Consider the following 19,559-nt stretch of genomic DNA (forward strand, 5'->3'; position numbering starts at 1 on the left):
TGCGGTTTTACTGCGGTTTTTACCGCAGGTGCAGGATTCTTTCAGGGGGTCCGTTTTTTTCTCAAGAAAAATGCACTTACTAGTGCGCACATAGCCTTATACTTCTTTTCTAGTATTGATTTTTAAAGTAAGTACCCCAACCTCACAGGCCTATGAGATCTGTTTCATAAGGTATACGAAATGTATTATGAAATGTCTATTTAGGACTAGGTAATTTTTACCTTATACGTAAGAAAGAATGAATATAGCCTAATAATCCTTTATATATAAGAACTGTCCACTTTTACTATACTTTTTATTACATGTTTTGAGAGTGTAGGATTAGATGTGCACTATAAAAGATGAAAGCCACATAATTTATATACTTCCTCCCTTTTTTTATAAGCATAGAAAATAAGTTGCTAATCTACTTTAAATCAACAAGGCTGACATGGTTCCATTTTTCTATAAAACAGACTGTACCAGCAAAAAACTTTTTACTTAAAACTGCATTAAAATTAAACAAGTTACTCTTGATGTAGAGCCAACAAAGCCGCATTAACATGTAGTTAATAATGCTTAAATTAAATTGCATTATTAACTATTCATTTCTGCCCGTAATAATGTGCGGCGCTGCCGAAATTAATGTGTAATAATTGAAAATATATATAATGAAGCTACTTTAAATAGCAACCATACTAAATAATGCAAAAATGTTTAATGTGGTAAGAAGAGGGGAGAAGAGTTCCTCCGCACATTTGAAGTCACAGCGATCAGTCTTGTTGGCGCTGATATCGTGTACTCCGTGAACTAGATATAAACGGTAGTAGAACCAGGTGTCATATATGCCACATCAGTTTAATTCTTACTTCTCGAAGCAAAAAGCAGACTCTGGAAAGAAAAGCTCTAGCATAGCAATGTTCTAATGTAATCCCACTTCAAATATCACTTTAATTGGCTACGACCTTGGCTTCAATGATTTTACTTTCCAAGTAATACACATTCATTATGTTAATTGATCTGACCTCTGAACAACCTTAGGGTGGATCTCATACAAGTACAGTATTTGTTACTCCGGCCAGTATTCTCAACCACATGCATTTCACTAAATTACACTCTTTTAATATAGAAACATGATCTGTGGTGGTTTCTGTTAATTACGCATTTCACTTTCATAAGGGATCAAACATCCTGACCACTTTATATTTTTATACATTTCCATAACGTGGTCGTCTGGGCGCTTTTATTGAAATTTTGTGTTCCAGGAAACAACTATTTACTTCTGCGAGCACAATTGTTTTTATGATCCATATGAAAAAATATGATTTGGCCAAGCCTGGCTGATGGGAATGTACAGCGGGATGGTGTAAGGCAAACCTCAATGTTACTGGAATGCAGGAGCTTCCTAATAAATCTATTTTTTTTCTGTAGCCAATGTTGTTTGAAATAATAAATGTAAACCAGACACTAGATATAATATGCTCGGTAATAGATCCTTGTATGCAGAATACATGGATAAAAATATTCAGAATACATAATATAGTTATGTAAATACACCGCTGGGGTGTCCTGGTTCTCATTAAGGAGATCTAGCGGAAGAACATGCGATGCTCCACTGGAAAAGCCAGCTCTCTAATGGCACCTACAGGGGGTAGCTATCCAAAAACTCAATTTCTGAGCGTTTACTAAGCCTTGTAACATAACAAGTGACTCTAGCCAACTAGAAAACTATCTACAGACAGGTTCTTTCATCAGTATAGAGCAGGAAACTGGTTGGATGAGATGCTTGTACCTCAGCTCTGAGAAATACTTGTTCTCATTATGGAGATCCAACAAGTACGGAGCCTTGCATGCAATGCTGTGTAATATGGCCATGGATATACACATACAAAATAAAATAAGATAGACCTAAGGTAATACACAATCAAACCAATACCCAATTCAGATATTATTCTTCATTTTTAATATGTATATATATACATTGCCTTATTCTGTCTGTCTTGCTCCAAAATTATGTCATTACAGTGACAACCGTCGAATTGGCCACTTGCCTCGCCTCCGCTCCGCCCCCTGCACAGATTGGCCGCTCGCCCCAGCCCTCTGCACGCAATGGCTGCTTGGTTCACCTCGGCTCCACCCCCTTGCACGGATTGGCTGCTTGCCCCAGCCCCCTGCACGCATTGGCCGCTTGGCCAGGCCCCACCCCATCATGCATTGGATGCTCGCCCTGGCCCCGCCCCCCACACGCATTCCCCAAACCCACACGGAGCCCCGACTCCCAGGTGACTGCTGCACCCCCAGAAGCCCACACCGGCAAGGCAAAGTGGAGAAAAGCCACACGTGTGCTGGAGCCGGCATAGGCTGGTAGCCATGGTACACATTGGGTAACTATAGAAACCGCTTTCCTTATTTACCCAATGTGTAACATGGTTACTAGCTTACCCCGGCTCCCGACACACGTCAGCACTGTCGCTTTGAATAGTTACTTACCTTTTCTCCACTTTGTCGGATCTGGCGTGCTCCCATGCACTGTGTACACTACAGTGGCCGCGCGACAGGCTCTGATCACGTGTTGTCATGTGACCGGAGCATGTGACCAGGAAGTTAAGGCGCGGTCACTGTACTGTACACAGTGTATGGCTGCTTTCAGACGTCCGTGTTTAATCAGGTACCAGTCACATGCATGGTTATGGTCATACATGTGACATCCGTGTTTGCATGCGTGTGACAGGTACCGGAGAAAACATGGGTCTGTGAAATAAAAATATTTTTCATATTTACCTGCTTTCTTTGGCTCTACTGCCTCCCGCTCCTGACCGCCTATCAACACACACACACACACACACACACACACTCACACACACACTGAGCATATATACACACATAGCAGACACACATGGATACACCGAGCGCATACACACATAGCGCACATGCATGTATACACACACTGAGCACACACACACTGAGCACACACACTGAGCACACACACATAGCAGACAGACACACACACACACAGCAGACACACATGGATACACCGAGCGCATACCCACATAGCGCACAATGCATGTATACACAAACACACACACACACACACACACACACTGAGAACATATACACACATAGCAGACACACATGGATATACCGCGCGCATACACACATAGCGCACATGCATATACACACACACACACACATACACTGAGCACACACACACACACACTGAGCACACACACACATAGCAGACAGGCACACACACACATAGCAGACACACATGGATATACTGAGTGCATACACACATAGCGCACGTGCATGTATACACACTGTGCACATGCATGTACATACACTGAGCACACACACACTGAGCACACACACTGAGCACACACACACTGAGCACACACACATAGCAGACAGACACACACACAGCAGACACACATGGATACACCGAGCGCATACACACATAGCGCACAATGCATGTATACACACACACAAACACACACACTGAGAACATATACACACATAGCAGACACACATGGATATACCGCGCGCATACACACATAGCGCACATGCATGTATACACACACACACACACACTGAGCACACATACACATAGCAGACAGGAACACACACACACACATAGCAGACACACATGGATATACCGAGTGCATACACACATAGCGCACGTGCATGTATACACACACACACACACTGATCACATATACACACATAGCAGAAACACATGGATACACTGAGCGCATACACACATAGCGCACATGCATGTACACACACACACATACACTGAGCACATATACACACTGAGCACACACACACACTGAGCACAAACACATAGCAGACAGACACATACACACATAGCAGACACACATGGATACACCGAGCGCATACACTCATAGCGCACATGCATGTATACACAAACACAGACACTGAGCACATATACACACATAGAAGACACACATGGATACACCAAGTGCATACACACATAGCGCACATGCATGTATACACACACACACACTCTGCTGTATACTCACCTAGCGATGCGGTCCCCGGCACTAAAGTCCCCAGCGCTGTTCCCGCTTCCAGCTCCACAGATTACTGAATATTCAGTGAGTATAATGAGCGGCGATAAAGAGTGGGAGGCAGCAGAGCCGGAGACAGCATCGCTGGAGAGAAGTAAATATAGAAAATATTTTTATTAAAAAGACCCATATTTTCTCCGGTTTGTTTTACACTGATGTCACACGGATCACATCAGTGTGCGATCCGTGTGACATCCGTGCTGCCGGACATACCTGCGTGTGTGCGTGCGGGTCATGAAAAGTCACACGGTCCGTGTGCAAACACGGACGTGTGAGGCACATCATAGAATAACATGGGTACGTGTGACATGCGTGTTAAAAACGGATGTCACACATACCTAAAACACGGATGTCTGAAACCAGCCTATGGCAGCGCGCCGGATCTGACAAAATGGAGAAAAGCCGGATGTGGGAAACCACTAGCTTACCCCGGCTCCAGGCACATGTGTGCCGGAGTCGGCGTAGACTGGTAACCATGGTACACATCGGGTAACTATATAAACCGCTTTGCTTAGTTACCCAATGTGTAACATGGTTAGTAGCTTACCCCAACTCTTGGAACACGTGTGCCGGAGCCGGCGTACGCTGTTAACCAGCGTACACATCGGGTAACTATGGAAACTGCTTTGCATAGTTACCCGATGTGTACCATGGTTACTAGCTTAGAAAAAAACAAGGAGAAAAATTGTATGAAAAATACCCTGAATATAAATAAATAAATTGCAAGTGCTTAATAACAGGGTACTTAGTGTATACATTTTTGCAAAAAGGTAAAAAGCTGTCTCACCTCGTCACGGTGTACCCATCTGAGACAGTCCCTAACCTACTGAAGTTAAAAACATTATCAATACCTGACTTGTGTCATGTCAGAACTCCAAAATGGATGGTGGCAAGTGGTTAGCTGTGTCCCAGATAAAATACACAGCAAAGTGAGACGCAATCAGCTGTTCAGTCTCAGTACTAGGAGGGCTGCACCCCCAACTTGCAACCAAGCAAGAAAACATACAAAAAACACAAAAACCTGAGCTGAAACAATGTTCAGTAAACATGCAACATTAAGCATGTGAATTGCAGCCTTAAGACTAGAAAAAACCAAGGAGAAAAATTGTATGAAAAATACCCTGAATATAAATAAATAAATTGCAAGTGCTTAATAACAGGGTACTTAGTGTATACATTTTTGCAAAAAGGTAAAAAGCTGTCTCACCTCGTCACGGTGTACCCATCTGAGACAGTCCCTAACCTACTGAAGTTAAAAACATTATCAATACCTGACTTGTGTCATGTCAGAACTCCAAAATGGATGGTGGCAAGTGGTTAGCTGTGTCCCAGATAAAATACACAGCAAAGTGAGACGCAATCAGCTGTTCAGTCTCAGTACTAGGAGGGCTGCTTAATGTTGCATGTTTACTGAACATTGTTTCAGCTCAGGTTTTTGTGTTTTTTGTATGTTTTCTTGCTTGGTTGCAAGTTGGGGGTGCAGCCCTCCTAGTACTGAGACTGAACAGCTGATTGCGTCTCACTTTGCTGTGTATTTTATCTGGGACACAGCTAACCACTTGCCACCATCCATTTTGGAGTTCTGACATGACACAAGTCAGGTATTGATAATGTTTTTAACTTCAGTAGGTTAGGGACTGTCTCAGATGGGTACACCGTGACGAGGTGAGACAGCTTTTTACCTTTTTGCAAAAATGTATACACTAAGTACCCTGTTATTAAGCACTTGCAATTTATTTATTTATATTCAGGGTATTTTTCATACAATTTTTCTCCTTGGTTTTTTCTAGTCTTAAGGCTGCAATTCACATGCTTAATGTTGCATGTTTACTGAACATTGTTTCAGCTCAGGTTTTTGTGTTTTTTGTATGTTTTCTTGCTTGGTTGCAAGTTGGGGGTGCAGCCCTCCTAGTACTGAGACTGAACAGCTGATTGCGTCTCACTTTGCTGTGTATTTTATCTGGGACACAGCTAACCACTTGCCACCATCCATTTTGGAGTTCTGACATGACACAAGTCAGGTATTGATAATGTTTTTAACTTCAGTAGGTTAGGGACTGTCTCAGATGGGTACACCGTGACGAGGTGAGACAGCTTTTTACCTTTTTGCAAAAATGTATACACTAAGTACCCTGTTATTAAGCACTTGCAATTTATTTATTTATATTCAGGGTATTTTTCATACAATTTTTCTCCTTGGTTTTTTCTAGTCTTAAGGCTGCAATTCACATGCTTAATGTTGCATGTTTACTGAACATTGTTTCAGCTCAGGTTTTTGTGTTTTTTGTATGTTTTCTTGCTTGGTTGCAAGTTGGGGGTGCAGCCCTCCTAGTACTGAGACTGAACAGCTGATTGCGTCTCACTTTGCTGTGTATTTTATCTGGGACACAGCTAACCACTTGCCACCATCCATTTTGGAGTTCTGACATGACACAAGTCAGGTATTGATAATGTTTTTAACTTCAGTAGGTTAGGGACTGTCTCAGATGGGTACACCGTGACGAGGTGAGACAGCTTTTTACCTTTTTGCAAAAATGTATACACTAAGTACCCTGTTATTAAGCACTTGCAATTTATTTATTTATATTCAGGGTATTTTTCATACAATTTTTCTCCTTGGTTTTTTCTAGTCTTAAGGCTGCAATTCACATGCTTAATGTTGCATGTTTACTGAACATTGTTTCAGCTCAGGTTTTTGTGTTTTTTGTATGTTTTCTTGCTTGGTTGCAAGTTGGGGGTGCAGCCCTCCTAGTACTGAGACTGAACAGCTGATTGCGTCTCACTTTGCTGTGTATTTTATCTGGGACACAGCTAACCACTTGCCACCATCCATTTTGGAGTTCTGACATGACACAAGTCAGGTATTGATAATGTTTTTAACTTCAGTAGGTTAGGGACTGTCTCAGATGGGTACACCGTGACGAGGTGAGACAGCTTTTTACCTTTTTGCAAAAATGTATACACTAAGTACCCTGTTATTAAGCACTTGCAATTTATTTATTTATATTCAGGGTATTTTTCATACAATTTTTCTCCTTGGTTTTTTCTAGTCTTAAGGCTGCAATTCACATGCTTAATGTTGCATGTTTACTGAACATTGTTTCAGCTCAGGTTTTTGTGTTTTTTGTATGTTTTCTTGCTTGGTTGCAAGTTGGGGGTGCAGCCCTCCTAGTACTGAGACTGAACAGCTGATTGCGTCTCACTTTGCTGTGTATTTTATCTGGGACACAGCTAACCACTTGCCACCATCCATTTTGGAGTTTGACATGACACAAGTCAGGTATTGATAATGTTTTTAACTTCAGTAGGTTAGGGACTGTCTCAGATGGGTACACCGTGACGAGGTGAGACAGCTTTTTACCTTTTTGCAAAAATGTATACACTAAGTACCCTGTTATTAAGCACTTGCAATTTATTTATTTATATTCAGGGTATTTTTCATACAATTTTTCTCCTTGGTTTTTTCTAGTCTTAAGGCTGCAATTCACATGCTTAATGTTGCATGTTTACTGAACATTGTTTCAGCTCAGGTTTTTGTGTTTTTTGTATGTTTTCTTGCTTGGTTGCAAGTTGGGGGTGCAGCCCTCCTAGTACTGAGACTGAACAGCTGATTGCGTCTCACTTTGCTGTGTATTTTATCTGGGACACAGCTAACCACTTGCCACCATCCATTTTGGAGTTCTGACATGACACAAGTCAGGTATTGATAATGTTTTTAACTTCAGTAGGTTAGGGACTGTCTCAGATGGGTACACCGTGACGAGGTGAGACAGCTTTTTACCTTTTTGCAAAAATGTATACACTAAGTACCCTGTTATTAAGCACTTGCAATTTATTTATTTATATTCAGGGTATTTTTCATACAATTTTTCTCCTTGGTTTTTTCTAGTCTTAAGGCTGCAATTCACATGCTTAATGTTGCATGTTTACTGAACATTGTTTCAGCTCAGGTTTTTGTGTTTTTTTTTTTACTAGCTTACCCCGGCTCCCTGCCCATTCAGATCGTTGGTCTCCCACTGTCAAACACGCCGATGCGTGCTGCACAGCAGGAGACCAACGAGCAAAAAATGAACCATCATTATTCAAGTCTTACTGATTATATTATTATTCAATCTGCTAACCTACATACACATTCTAGACTACCCGATACATTAGAATCGGGCCACCTTCTAGTTATATTTATATATATATATGTATATATATATATATATATATCAATCATAAACAGCCCGTCTGAGCATATACAATACTACTAAAACATCCATAGGCAATATCCATGTTCCACAACAGTGATATCTCATAGACTGGGCAAGGGGGAGCAGGATGGGGAGCCTGTGTATATCCAAACTGTTACCACCCATCAACAAAAACAAAACACTCCTACACCCATAATGATGCTATGACTTGTATTCCCCCCCTCTATAAACATCACACAAAAATAATAGTGACATGAATAACATAAAAACAATGTTATATATTACATAATCATCAAAGCACCAGTACTAATGCAAATTATAGCATCACCACCAGAGGCTTCAGTGATCATGCATCACATCGATGTGGAAAAAAGGAAGATACTCACAAACATATATATATATATATATATATATATATAAAATAAAACAAAACACTAAACGCATTTCCCCCATGTATATCATGGGTTCATCAGGAGTGAACAAAAGAAAAAACATTTCTCCCATAGCTATTCACATAATATTCAGATAATGGGCCGTGCTACCATGGCCCCCTCAGATTCGTCCCATCATTGCTTCAGAGGCCTGTAGGTAATTGGGCTTTCAAAAACAATTAGAGAAGATTTTCAGCAGTAGTCCGTAGTTGGAGCTCCTTTTGATGTCAATTGATATGACGCGCCCTTGGGATCGAAGGTTACCCTTCACCAGGCTGCGGTTCTTCTCCTGGGTCGCCGCGGCGGCCATGCCCGGTTCCGTGACCCCGTCCGGTGTCAATAAAAGGCTTTTGGGAATGTGGATGATGGGGGTAGTTGTTCGTGACGCCACCTGTGGTGTGCGGCCAATATGAGCCGCTGCTGCAGGTGCTTTTCTCTTTTGAGGTGGATGGTGACGCAATTCGGGTGTTTCAGCGCTTCACAGGTAGAGTTAGGCCCCAGGGAGGATGATGGGAGTAGTAGTTGCCTATGGCGGGGGGGCGCGTTGGTCAGAGCGCCAGCAATGACGGGAGGACACGGAGGGTGCAGTTTAAGTTCACTTTACTCACTGAAGTCACTCTGCCCTTGGTGTGCCACGTCCCACTGTGATGGGCTTCAGCCTATCCCGGATACTTCAGAGGTCGAGGCCGATGTTTCCTTCTACATGTCTCCTTTCATTGGTTTCCCTCCACCCCAGCTCCTGGGACATGGAATGGGTCACGGGTGCCTTCTGCACTCCCCAAAAACCCTGGGATTCCCCTTACTTCCTAAGAACCTGGGTCGAGCTCACAGCTCCAGACCACGGGCTCCAAACTATCCGTGTCCTTTCTGGCTAGTTCCCGAGTCCGTCCAGATGCTGCTGCGCCCGGAGCTAACTTCTCACTGACTGATGTGTGTGTGAGATGGCTCCTCACTTCCCCTGTGGAAGCCCCACCTCCCGGATTCCTGAACTAGTGGGCAATAGGTCCCATACCTCATTATGGCTACTCCAGCACCTACCCTAGCCCGGTCCCAGTGGTGGAGCTCCCGTGTTAGGTGTTGGATGAGTGTTTGGGTGGTGGTTACCGGTGAAGACCTCCTCCATATCCGAGATGAGCACCGCACCTCGGGTGAGGTGCAGTACCCTGTGGCGCCTGAAGCCTCAGGGGCACTACAGATACCTGACAAATACCCCCAAACTCACGGATTTCATAAAAAAAATTTAAAATTCATCTCCAATCCTATGTATTATGGTCACACCATGAGAAGTCAGAGGGTCCAATCCCCCAGAAATAGATTTATGAATAGGCTATTCAAAAAGTTCTAGCCTCATGATGGTGCAAACAAATCCCAAGGAACCTATGCTTACTGGTGCCAATTACACCACATCACGCTGTGTGCTCACATGTCAACGGGCACTGTACTCAGGTGGGATGTTTATATATATTACAAATAAAGAGAAATCTTTTAATTGGGTATTGGTTTGATTATGTAACATGGCCAGGGGCGGTAGTCATGGGCGAGGGCTTTACTTCTACATTCACTTCAGCATGCTACAGGAACAGGAGATTACTGTGTATATGAGTGGTATAGTGCCATTATCATGAACACCTTTGACGCCGTTAGCTTTTCTTTCTTCAGGATAAGAATGCCAGATGAGATGTGAAAACCAAAACGTATTTTACTATGCAGATAACTTCAGTACATAGGACAGCAGGCAGCACACTATGTCTTAACTTCTGTATAGCACAGAGGCACACGATTTACGGTTTCCGGCAACAGCATACGGCTTGTCAATAATACACGCACAGCACAGATGGGGCGTGCTTTTCCTCTCTTCGCATGGGGCCACACGGGTCATTATGTTACGTTATGGCCACCATATAGACACATAGGCACAAGGATTAGTCCTCTCACTAAGGCACAATCTGGCAAAGCTCTTCTCTTCCTTTTCGTTTCTGGCTACCACTGGCCTCACTTCTGGGCTAGGACTGCTTTCCTTCAGATTGCACCCCCTAACCCCTCGGGAACCTAATCCTATCAAGGGTGAACCAGCGGCCTCATGTGACTGCTTTCTACACTACAACTCTACAATAACATCACTGTAACTTACACCTTATGCAATACTCCCCGGTAAACATCTTACATTCCAATATTAAGATCATCATTGCTTTCAGGGGGGCACACGACTGCCGGTCCTCATCCCTACAGCTGCATTGGAAAACAGTATGAAATTAGTCCAGAAAAAATGTCTAAGGTAAAACTAAATAATAAAGGGTTTAACAAGAAAATATGCCAAAAGTGTGGTCTGTTCAATGAAAGAAAACTATTATTTTTAAAGATGGGCTATTGCAACTAAGGTATCACAGAGTAAATTCAGAGGTGAGCTACTCTAGTGTATTATAGTTGCTAAACAATAACTTATCAGTCCCTTCCCTAGGTTCATCATCCACATTGAAGATGATTGTCCAACTATTGACAGAGCATCTAGAGCCAATAATGGACAATCACCACTTTGGATGTCCCTTGAACAATCAGAATATTTAGAAGCTTCCTTGGCCCCAAGGTATATAGGTTTTTTCCAGTCACCTATATCAACCTCCTTATACTATATGAATCTGGTAAGGATGGTGGCTCAGTGGCTAGCACTGAAGTCTTGCAGCATTGTGGTCTTGGGTTCAAATTTCACCAAAGACAACATCTACAAGGAGTTTTTATGTTCTTCCCATATTTGTGTGTTTTTCCTCAGGATTCTATGGTTTCCTCCAACACTCCAAAGACATACAGATAGGGAATTTAGTGAGTCCCAATGGGGAAAGTGAGGATAATTTCTGTAAAGCGCTGTGGAATTAATGGCATTATTAAGGTAACTAGAATTAAGGCCGCTTTACATGCTGCGATATCATCACCGATATTGCTAGCGTGCACACCCGCCTCCATCGTTTGTGCGACATGGGCAAATTGCTGCCCGTGGCGCACAAAAAAGTGCTCGGACCCGTCACACTACTTACCTGCCTAGTGACGTTGCTGTGACCGGCAAACCGCCTCCTTTCTGCCGGTGGAGGCAGGTAAGGAGATGTTCGTCGCTCCTGCGGTGTCACACGTAGCAATGTGTGCTGCCGCAGGAACAACGAACAACATCGATAATTGGGAATAGCGGGGCATGTCCCACGCAACGACATCGCTAAAGCGGCCGGATGTGCGTCAAAAATTCCGTGACCCCCAACGAGATCGCTTGAGCGATGTCGTAGCGTGTAAAGCGGCCTTTAAAGATATCTTTCATTTTATCCCATGGTGTTACAATTACACAGGTCTGTAAGGGTAAAATTATTTGACAAGTAACAGATGTTTTGTAAATACTTTTGATTGCTCAACAGAGTAAAAATATCCAAAAAATTACATCATGTTCAGTTTTTTCACAAACACTAATTCCATGGGCTTTTTCTTGCATCATACTTTAACCTCCTTGCATGACCTTTGGTGGATGATTCTGGTGTTACCTTGGATTAAATGATTTAGCCAGGGACTTGGACGTCCCTAAAATTGCTGGATAACGTTTAGGCTCTAGATGAAAGTAAGAGAACCTGCTAGCTCCTGGTACCTGTTTTTCACTATACAGAAGCAGAGAAATTGAACTCATTTCCTACTTTTCTCAAGATAGTGCTCTAGTGTATTGCAGTGATGTTTCGGGGCTAATAGAAATATTTAACATTGAGTACAATATGAGTGAGTGCAAACTCTTTTTTGATTCATCCAAAACATGTCTGAAAGCTGCTACTGCATATTGAATTCCAGCAAGTATGCTTCTGTGCCTGTAGGACATTCTGTACACTTGATGGAAAGCTATTACTTCCAAAGAAACTTAACTATGAGGATCAAGTATGGTCAATATGTGGTGATCTGGAAGTTCTCTCTATGCTCATTGGGCATCAAGGAGGATACACAATGTACCCTTGCGTTTTGTGTGAATGGGACAGCCAAGATAGGACTCATCACTGGAGCAAAAAAAGTTGGCCAACAAGAACATTTTTGCAACTTGGACTCAAAGATATAGTTGCAGGAAGTTTAGATGATCCCACAAAAGTTCTCCTGCCACCACTCTACATAAGCTTGGACTCATGAAGCAGTTTTGAAAGCTATGGAGAAGAGAGATACTTTTAACTATGTGTACCAAGTTTCAGGGAGTGTTTGAAGCAAAACTGAAGGAAGGCATTTTTGTGGGTATGGAGAGTCAGAAACTCATGAAGGACGACGTGTTTTAAACAGAAATGAAAATTGTTGAGTAAAGGGCTTGGGATTCTTTTAAAGAAGTCGTGAAGGAATTGCTAAGTAACAACAAAGATCCAAAATTTAAGTTCATCTTGGAAAAGATGCTGAAATGTTTCACAACTTTGGATTGTCAATTCAATCTGAAGTTACATTTTTACATTGTTGTTTGGACTACTTGCCTAAAAACCTTGGTGCTTGCTTTTTAAATTCTCATTTGTTCCCATTCATTCCAAAGGGTTAAGCTACAATTCCAAGCACAGTCTAGGATTTCTATAAAGAAGGAGGCATGAATATACTTTTGTGTTTACCTCAAAATATTTGCCTATTAATTGGTTGCTATTGTCTGTTAGGAGAAGAGCGTCTAAAAAAAAAAAATCGACATCCAAAAATTGGAGTATTTTTTATTTGTGCTGTAATCCGTGTAGGACCTGTGTGACATCCATTTTTATATCTCAGTAAGCAGTTACTAAAATGTGCAAATCCATATTTAGTTTTTGTTTATTAAAAGACTGCAATGTATCTATAATAATCAGTTGGTGAATGACTGATTTTTATGGAATCCGATTTTCTTTGGCCCCACCATAGACTTGAATAGGAGAGTTTCATCTGAAACACTAAAAGCAAGAGTTCATGATTCGTTATTTTTTTCATGAAATTCAAGAGGAGCAAATCCTTTCTCCAGGATGTTGTTCAAACACAAAATCTTTTATAGTAAAGTATACAGAAATGAAAAGGAAAAGAACGTTACTGATCTGTTGAGGGGCAGTTTTCTTTCTTGTCAACCAAATTTGTTATGTGAGTATGAATTTATTTTTCCAGTAATAATAACAACATAATTTTGGAAGAATTATTTTGGATTATATTTGGGTTATATTTTAGCTTAATGCAATATATAGAGAAGGTGACAGCCATAAATACAACTTTGACAAATATGTAATATTTATAACCTTAAGTTCATTCCTGATTTAATGTAATATTGGTCTTTTTGCTTAAAGTGTAACAATCATTTTTTTCCCATAAATCAATAGTACTTGTGAGAAAAAAAAAAAGTAATATATCTTATTAGAAACATATACCATACTTCTTTCTCCTCGTGGTCTGAAAATCTGTGTACAGTAAATATATACAGTTGAAACCAGAAGTTTACATACACTATCTAAAAAGACACATCTGCATGTTTTTCTCACTATCTGATATGAAATCAGAATAAACTTTTCCAGTTTTAGGTCAATTAGGAACCAAAATTATTTATATTTGCCAAATGCCAGAATAATGAGAGAGAGAATTTGTTAAGGCATTTTTATTACTTTCTGCAAAGGCAAAAGTTTACATACATTTCATTAGTATTTGGTACCATTAAACTGTGTGACTTGGGTTAAAGTTTCAGAGATCCTTCCACCAGCTTCTCACAAATGTTGGTAGGAATTTGGGCCCATTCCTCCTGACAGAACTATTGTAAACTGAGCCATGTTTGTAGGTCACCTTGCTCGCACCGCCTTTTAAGCTTTACCCATGAATTTTCAATAGGATTGAGATCAGAGTTTTGTGATGGCCACTTTAAAACATTGACTTTGTTATCCTGAAGCCACCAGTTTGGCAGTATGCTGTGAGTCATTGTCCATTTGAAAGACCCATTTCCGCCCAAGCTTTAAATTCCTGGCTGATGTCTTGAGATGTTACTTCAGTATTGCTACATAATCTTCTTTCCACCTGATGCCATCTATTTTGTGAAGTGCACCAGTCCGTCCTGCAGCAAAACAACCCCAAAGCATGATGCTGCCACCCCCATGTTTTCACAGTTGTGATGGGTTTTCTCATGCTTCAAAGCTTCTCCCTTTTTCCTACAAACATAACACTGGTAATTATGGCCAAACAGTTCAATTTTAATTTCATCAGGCCACTGGACATCTATCCAAAAAATAAGGTCTTTGATCCTGTGTGCATTTGCAAACATTAATCTGGCATTTTTATGTTTCTTTTGGAGTAATGGCTTCTTCCTGGCAGAGTGGCCTTTCAGCCCATGTTGATACAGCACTCATTTTACTGTGGATAATTACACAATCTTACCAGCTTCCACCAGCATCTTCACAAGGTCTTTTGCTTTTGTTCTTGGGTTGATATGTACATGTCTGACCAAAGCACATTCATCTCTGGTACACAGAGCCTGTCTCCTTCTTGAGCGGTATGATGGCTGGACATTACCATCTTGTTTGTACTTGAATATAATTGTTTGCACAGATAAACAAAGCATGTTCAGGTATCTGGAGATTGCACCCATAGATGAAACAGATTTGTGCAAGTCCACAGTTCTCTTCCTGAGATCTTGGCAGATTTCTTTTGACTTTTCCATGAAGTTACACGAAGAAGCAGTGTGTTTCAGGTGTGCATTGAAATACATCCACAGGCATGTCTTTAATTAACTAAATTTATCAGAAGCTTCCAAAGACATAACATTATCATATGGACTGTACCATATTGTTTAAAGGCATAGTACTCTTAGTGGACACCATGTTCCAAATTATTATGCAAATAATATTTTTCTCTGATTTTCCTAAAAGGTCAGTGTCAATGACAGTCTAATAAAAGTCATCACCCGTTAGAGTATACATCAAATTTTATTGAAGAAACCTCCCAATGATAACCATATAATCTTCAAAATAAAAAACCCCCTCAAAATGCACTGTTCCAAATTATTAGGCACAGTACAGTTTCTAAACATTTTATATGTGTTAAAGAACTGACAATGCTCATTTGTGGAATTTGCAGCATAGGGGTCACATTCACTGAAATAAAAAAAACTATTTCAATCCAAAACATCCTAACAGGCCAAGTTACATGTTTACATAGGAACCCTTATTTGATATCACCTTCACAATTCTTGCATCCATTGAACTTGTGAGTTTTTGGAGAATTTCTGCTTGAATTTCTTTGCATGATGTCAGAATAGCCTTCCAGAGCTGCTGTTTTGATGTGAACTGCCTCCCACCCTCATAGATCTTTTGCTTGATAATACTCCAAAGGTTCTCTATAGGGTTGAGGTCAGGGGAAGATGGTGGCTATACCGCCCCGCTCTAGCAGCCGAGTTGCTCAGATTCGGTCCTTCTGTGGGTGGCTCGAGGGTCTCTGGACCCGGGGGTCTCGCGGTCACTTCAAGTGAAAAGGGGGATGATCGGATGGTGGATGTAGGACGTATATGTACGAGCTGGACTGTACGGAGTTTGTGACGCCACCCACGGGATGTGGTGATATTGGACACCACCGCTGCAGTTACGGGGCACCCGGGGGAGATGTTGTGCAGCAAGTTGTTAACCCCTCCGTGGGCAGGGATGATGGCCCCGGGATTCGTAGGGGGGTTTGGCGGTGCAGGGACATGGGCAACCGCAGGTGTACTCACTATTAGAAAACACACGAGTCTCTGGTAAACCAAGGTGATGGAGATCGGTGTCCGCAGCCGGCTGCGTTCTGGTTCCCCCACCCAGCTGGTGGTCTCTGTCGTTTTCCTGCACTTGTTTTGGAATGGTTGACTGCCTGTGCTTGCAACTTCAGAAGTCCGCTCCCAGCTAATTGTCACTAAGGAGCCCGTTACCCGCAGACGCTGGCCCGTGGGATCTCTGAGCCATGGCGGTGGCCTGTTATCCCCCTCGGTGGGCTGTTGCCTTCAATCGGGACTTTGGGTGGGACAGGACCTCTAGTCCTGGCCGCAATCAGTTAATTAACTAGTTCCAGTTGCTTCTGGGCCTAGCTTCAGGGTCTGAGTACCCCCCTGTGTGCTCCGGTTTCCGAGTTGGTTCCCCAGATCGGTACTGGCAGGCCACTACCCTGTCCCGGTCCACCTCTATTCCAACGAGCCGTCTTCCCGGCTCCTGCAGACGGAGACCGCCATCTGCCTCCTAGCCAAAGGCACCAGGGCTCCTACCCTGGTACCTGTCAGTTTTCCTCAGGCCCAGACACAGACCTGACCTCCACTCTCCTTGAACTCTCAAACTGAACTGTTTCTGAACTTGACTTGACTGCTCTGCTTCCCACCCTTGGGCTGTCTAAACTCCTAGGTGGGCGTCTTCCAACCGCCTGGTTCCGCCCCCTGGTGTGTCTATCAAGCCCTGAGGGGGGTGACTAGGGTTTTAAGGTTGGCTGTGTGTTACCTGTGAGGGAAAGGTGTAATGCGGGGCCCTATTTGTGACTACCTGGCCCGGCCAGGGTGTCACATTGGCCACACCATGACTTTATCTCCTTTTATGCCCATAGCAGCCAATGACAAAGAGGTAGTCTTTGCAGCATGAGATGGTGCATTGTCATGCATGAAGATGATTTTGCTGCTGAAGGCACATTTCTGCTTTTTGTACTATGGAAGAAAGATGTCAGTCAGAAACTCTATATACTTTGCAGAGGTCATTTTCACACCTTCAGGATCCCTAAAGGGGCCTACCAGATGTCTTCCCATGATTCCGGCCCAAAACATGACTCCTCCACCTTCTTGCTGACATCGCAGCTTTGTTGGGACATGGTGGTCATCCACCAACCATCCACTACTCCATCCATCTGGACCATCCAGGGTTGCTCGACACTCATCAGTAAACACAATTGTTTGAAAATTAGTCTTCATGTATGTCTGGGCCCACTGCAACCGTTTCTGCTTGTGAGCACTGGTTAGGGGTGGCTGAATAGCAGGTTTATGCACTACAGCAAGCCTTTGAAGGATTCTACACCTTGAGGATCGAGGGCCTCCAGAGGCACCAGCAGCTTCAAATATCTGTTTGTTGGTTTGTAATGGCTTTTTAGCAGCTGCTCTCTTAATCCGATGGACTTGCCGGGCAGAAACCTTCCTCACTTTGCCTTTATCAGCATGAACAGGTATGTGCTCCGAATCAGCCATAAATCTCTTCACAGTATGATGATCACGCTTAAGTTTTCGTGGAACATCCAGTTTTCCTTTTATTGGGCTCACCTGGCAAACTAATTATCACAGGTATCTGAGATTGATTTCAGTGATCCAAAGAACCCTGAGACACAATACCATCAATGAGCTTCATTGAAAAAATAAAAATAAATAATAATCGCTATGACACTTAAATCCAGTTTGCATAATAATTTGGAACATGGTGTATGTAAACCTTTGACTTTGCAGAAAGCAATAAACGTGCCTTAAAACATTCTCTTTCTCTCTCATTATTCTGGCATTTGGGAAAAATAAATAATTTTGGTTCCTAATTGACCTAAAACGGGAAAGGTTTATTCTGATTTCATGTCAGATATTGGGTAAAACATGTATATATGTCTTTTTAGATAGTGGATGTAAACCTCTGGTTTCAACTGTATTGGGAACACCTGCAGAAACCGAACACCTCCCAGTATGAGATTGGACGACCCAGCTCTTGAATAGATGACTGGGCTGTCACTCATCAAGAATTGTGACCGAACCCTTCATGAAGCCTTTGATTTTGATTTTTCTGGACAATTTTGCATAGTACACTAGACATGAATGTGTAGCCAAAAAATTAATGTTAGATCAATAGCTGGTTTCGTCAAAATTGCCATCACCAGCTTTTAACAAAAGTGGAGATAAAAAAGACCAGAACCCTTGGCATTATCCAAGCTATACCATACAACTATATCATACAAACAGGTAAATCAGACTTTTGCAAAGTGAATTTAGGTTGACGGATTATAACAGATATATCATGTTTTTTTGTTTCCTTTCCATGTATTCTTGTCACGCTGTACAAAGGGCTAGTAAGACATAGTACAGCGTATTCCCCACTAGGTGGCAGCAGAGTAGTAAAGGAGAGACAAAGTCACACTGTAACAGAAAGGCAGCTGAAGTACAGCAGAGTAACTTCAGCAGGCAATTAACAGGCGAAACACCAGGGGGCAATAGAGAAGTCAAACATTCAGGGTCTAGCCAGAAAAGACAAGTCACTGCAAGGAAAGTATCACAATCAAGTCAGAGAACAGAATCAAGTTGGGAGCTTGGAGATCGAGTATGCAGAGGGAAACACACACAACAGACAGGAGCGGGAAGTCAGAGTCCGGGACAGGTAGATGAATGGGGAAGGGTTCAAGTGAGGACAAAGTAGCAGGGAGGCAGGACAGATCGGGAACACTCACCAGAGCCAATATACAAGCTGCAAGGCAGAAATATCACTGGCACTGAGCCATAGGTAAAGGCAAGATATAGTGTCCAGGAATCCAGAATGAGGCAAGGGAGTTAACCCCTGACATGACCAGGCTAGAGCTGGGTGTAACCACAGCAGGGAAAAGCCGGCCTGATCATGACATTCTGCATACCTTTACCTATGGACCTAGTGTCTTTGGATATCTACAAGATCTTTCTAACCAATTTTAGAGTTAATAAGGCAAGATAAAAGCTTCCAGGTTCTCCAAATTACTGTATAACAAAAAATTACACAGAGTAATTCAGGTCAAGCAACTACTGCATGTCAATGTGCCGGCAAGCCTGAAGTAGACATAGTTACAAAGAAAAAGAGCCAATTCTAACATTATAAGCATTAATAAGAACAGTGGTCAGATTGGTGTAGCGTGATTGTATTGTCAAATGCACCTCTTTAGGAAAAATAGTC

This window comes from Anomaloglossus baeobatrachus, chromosome 6 (assembly GCF_048569485.1).
Source record: "Anomaloglossus baeobatrachus isolate aAnoBae1 chromosome 6, aAnoBae1.hap1, whole genome shotgun sequence".
NCBI lineage: Eukaryota > Metazoa > Chordata > Amphibia > Anura > Aromobatidae > Anomaloglossus > Anomaloglossus baeobatrachus.